Source organism: Triticum aestivum, chromosome 5A (genome assembly GCF_018294505.1).
Source record: "Triticum aestivum cultivar Chinese Spring chromosome 5A, IWGSC CS RefSeq v2.1, whole genome shotgun sequence".
Classification (NCBI taxonomy): Eukaryota; Viridiplantae; Streptophyta; class Magnoliopsida; order Poales; family Poaceae; genus Triticum; species Triticum aestivum.
In genome coordinates this window covers 396,192,389-396,196,777 of record NC_057806.1, presented here as the reverse complement: position 1 = coordinate 396,196,777, position 4,389 = coordinate 396,192,389, and positions in this window count along the sequence as shown.

Here is a 4,389-nt window from a genome sequence, read left to right as displayed (position 1 = left end):
CCATCCCCGCCGCTAGAACCCTAGCGACGCCCCGCGCGCGTGCCGGATCCCGCTGCCGCGCCGGTGCGTCGCGCCGCCGCCTGGAGGCCTCGCCGTCTTCCTCGTCCTCGGCGGCCTCCCCAACCCGCATCGGCCCTGGATCCGACCGGGAAGGGCCTCGACCGGCCGGATCCACCGCCCCGCGCCTCGCCGGTGTTCTCCTTCGTTCTCCCCGTCAGCTCCGGTCAACTTCCCCGATGAACCTCGGGTTGCGTGCCAAGTCAACCCTAGTTCTCAGATCTAGAGGTCTAAATATTCTTCCAAGTCATTTTCTGCATTATTTTCTAGGCATGTTCATCAGGCCATATCTCATCATCCGTAGGTTTGTTTTACGCGTGTGATATATCAAAATGTTTGTTAGGATGTGCTCTTAATTTCATTCCATTGGACCATGCTTGTTTGAGTCCATATTGATGCCTAAAATGTTGTTGCAAGAGTGCTATATAATGTTAGTTTTTGTTTCTTATCAGATTATGGACATTTGTCATTTTTGCCATGATTATTGTGTGCCTCCTATGAACTTGAGCCCTACATGTGTTTTGGGCTATGCCATGCCATTTTTTACAGGGATGTATGCCATGTTTTTTTGTGATCAATGTGGTGACTAGCACAAGCATGCAAAGTAGCTCTCGTGATGTTGCTGATATCAAGGACTTAGAATTCTTCTAAGTCATTTCCCTGATGTTATTTTTATGCCAGGTATTCATGTTGCTACAGAGTGATTCATGTCTCTTTTGAGCATGTTCAGTAAGGATGATTTTAAGATATGGTTTTGCTCTATCCATCCATGTCCCTGTTTGCATTTATGTAGTTCCCTAGCATGACTCAATCTTGCTCTACTTTTGCTATAAAATGTTCCTGGCAGATTGTTTACGTGTTAATCAATTTTGTCAAGGTTGTTGTAGTTGATCCATGCATGCTATGAGATTGTTCTTACCATGGATAGCTTCTTGATCATGTCTTCTTGCTAGTAGTATGCTTAGTTTGTCATGCAATGTCTTGTGTTGAGTGCATCGAGCTCGCAAACATGCCTTCATAACTCTGTTTTTGCCATGTCCAGTTTTCTGCCAAGTCTGAATCTGTTAACGAAACTTGCTATGTTTACATGGGTGCCATCATATCATCTGATTCTTTTGGCTTATGGTCAGTAAGGGACTTTTGTTATGTGCTTTGAGTAGATTCATGTCATGCCTTTGTTTGCTATGTTCTGATCCTGTAGCATGTTGATATCTTGCTCTAAACATTGCTTCTTGATGTTAATTCCTGACATGTTAGTATTTTCACTAAGTCTGTGAAGCTGATATCTTTTGCACTTTGGCCATGCTTGTTTGAACCTGCTCTTGTGCGATTTAGCCGTAGCTCAGTGTTCATCTTTTGTCAAGCATCTTGAGTAGATCACTGCCATGTGCCTTGTTGCTATGTTAGAGTGCAGTATCTTAGTTTCTTGTTGCATTTTAGATGGCATCATGCTGTTAATCGCAGAACTGTGCCATTCTTGTTTGGCTTGCCATTTGCAAACCGTGCATCCGATTCCGGTGATCCTTATATCGATTTCGACCGAAATCAACTCATCTTTCCAGCGGCGCACTTGGTTTGCCAAGTTGAGGCTTGGTTCAATATTTTTCTTCCGGAGCACGCATATGCATTGCATATTACATCCCGCATATCATGCCATGTTTTGCATCATGTTGCTTGCGCATTGCACCATGGTTGATTGTGGTTTCTTTTGCTTGTGTTCTTGCCTTGGGTAGAGTCGGGAGACGAGTTCGTGATCGAGGAACCCGTTGAGTACGCTATCGTGGATCAAGCTTACGTCAACTCGGAGAACTTTGCAAGCAAGATGACCATACCCTCGAAATCACTTCTATCTTTGCTTGCTAGTTGCTCGTTCTTTTGCTATGCTGCGATACCTACCACTTGCTATATCATGCCTCCCATATTGTCATGTCCAGCCTCTAACCCACCTTGTCCTAGCAAACCATTGTTTGGCTATGTTACCGCTTTTGCTCAGTCCCTCTTATAGCGTTGTTAGTTGCAGGTGAAGCTGAAGTTTGTTCCTTGTTGGAACATGGATATGTTGTTCCTTGTTGGAACATGAATATGTTGGGATATCACAATATTTCTTGTTTAATTAATGCATCTATATACTTGGTAAAGGGTGGAAGGCCCGGCCTTATGCCTGGTGTTTTGTTCCACTCTTGCCGCCCTAGTTTCCGTCATACCGGTGTTATGTTCCTTGATTTTGCGTTCCTTACGCGGTTGGGTTATAATGGGAACCCCTTGACAGTTCGCCTTGAATAAAACTCCTCCAGCAAGGCCCAACCTTAGTTTTACCATTTGCCACCTAAGCCTTTTCCCTTGGGTTCTGCAGACTCAAGGGTCATCTTTATTTTAAACCCCCGGGCCAGTGCTCCTCTAAGTGTTGGTCCAACTTGTCAGCCGTCGGTGGCCACCAGGGGCAACTCTGGGCTGGCGTACCGGAAGCTTGGACAATCCGGTGTGCCCTGAGAACGAGATATGTGCAGCTCCTATCGGGATTTGTCGGCACATCCGGGTGGCTTTGTTGGTCTTGTTTTACCATGGTCGAAATGTCTTGTAACCGGGATTCCGAGTCTGATCGAGTCTTCCTGGGAGAAGGAATATCATTCGTTGACCATGAGAGCTTGTGATGGGCTAAGTTGGGACCCCTGCAAGGTTTTGAACTTTCGAAAGCCGTGCCCACGGTTATGGGCAGATGGGAATTTGTTAATATCCGGTTGTAGAAAACTTAACTTAAATTAAAATGCATCAACAGCGTGTGTAGCCGTGATGGTCTCTTCTCGGCGGAGTACGGGAAGTGAACACGGTTTTGGAGTTATGCTTGAACGTAAGTAGTTTTAGGATCACTTCTTGATCACTCTAATTCACGACCGCTGCTTCGCTTCTCTTCTCGCTCTTATTTGCGTATGTTAGCCACCATATATGCTAGTGCTTGCTGCAGCTCCACCTCACCACCCTTTTTCCTACCCAAACGCTTAAATAGTCTTGATCGCGAGGGTGTGAGATTGCTGAGTCCCCATGACTCACAGTTTACTTCCAAAACCAGTTTGCAGGTGCCGACGATACCGTGCAGGTGACGCAACCGAGCTCAAGGAGGAGCTCGATGAAGATCGTGTTCGTTGGGTTGTTTCGTTTTCCTTTTGATCAGTAGTGGAGCCCAGTTGGGGCGATCGGGGATCTATCGCATTAGGGGTGGTCTTCTTTTATTTTGGTTTTGTAGTCGGACCTTGATTGTATTCTGGATGATGTAATGCTATATTTATGCATTGTGTGAAGTGGCGATTGTAAGCCAACTCTTTATCCCTTTCATATTCAGTACATGGGATGTGTAAAGATTACCCCTCTTGCGACATGCCTACTATGCGGTAATGCCTCTAAGTCGTGCTCCGGCACGTGGGAGATATAGCCGCATCGTGGGTGTTACAGGTCTAGTACAAGTTGCTTCGCTTATGATATATTTTCAGATGCTAAGAATTCTCACAATATACAAAAGCAGACTTCTTTCTCAAAATTCGGAGTACTAATATATTTTAATAGTCATATTAGATACTTGAATGTTATACACGTGAACTTGCCTTTATACTTACTTTCACAACATAAAGTACCCTTGAACTTTATAAAAGCACATTTATAAAAATTGAAGGTCAAAGTTTTATTTGAAATGTTGAGCTGATGTATGGAATGATAACTTTTAAAGTACCAAATGGAGTAAATAGTTACAACTGCGAAGGTTGACTTTCGAAGATCAATATTTTCTGACATTCACATGAAATATTAGTGCCTCCTAGAGATATTGTTGGGTTAAATACTCCAACTAATTAGGAGTGAATCAATATGCCTCTATGAGGGGTGGGGGCAATGCCATTGCTTTGGGGACAAGTTATTTTGCACATGAATCCTCTTACTAGAAAGTTGTCAAAGTTTCCTTTTAGCTCTAGGAGGTGCCGCACTACAATTTCTAGAACCTATACCCATCAAGTTTATCCCGCATCTGATTGTTCACGACATTGATTCAAGAGCTTTAACAAGTATGGAACACAAATGAGGGGAGGACAAGCCAGGTATAAATGAAAAGATTATTTTGTGCTCAATAGCAAGGAGGAGAATACATGATATGCTTGGTTCTGTTGTGCCAAGAAAACTCTTGCCTTGCCAAGGTTGGGATTGTAGTCTACATAAATCAAATTATTTTAACAGAATACCAAACATTGTTTTTATATATTAAAATAAAGGAGAAAGATCTAGTAGATGATGGGAATAAGTTGTTGCAATCACGTAAAACCAACCTAGCCATTCATTGTGCACTTGATC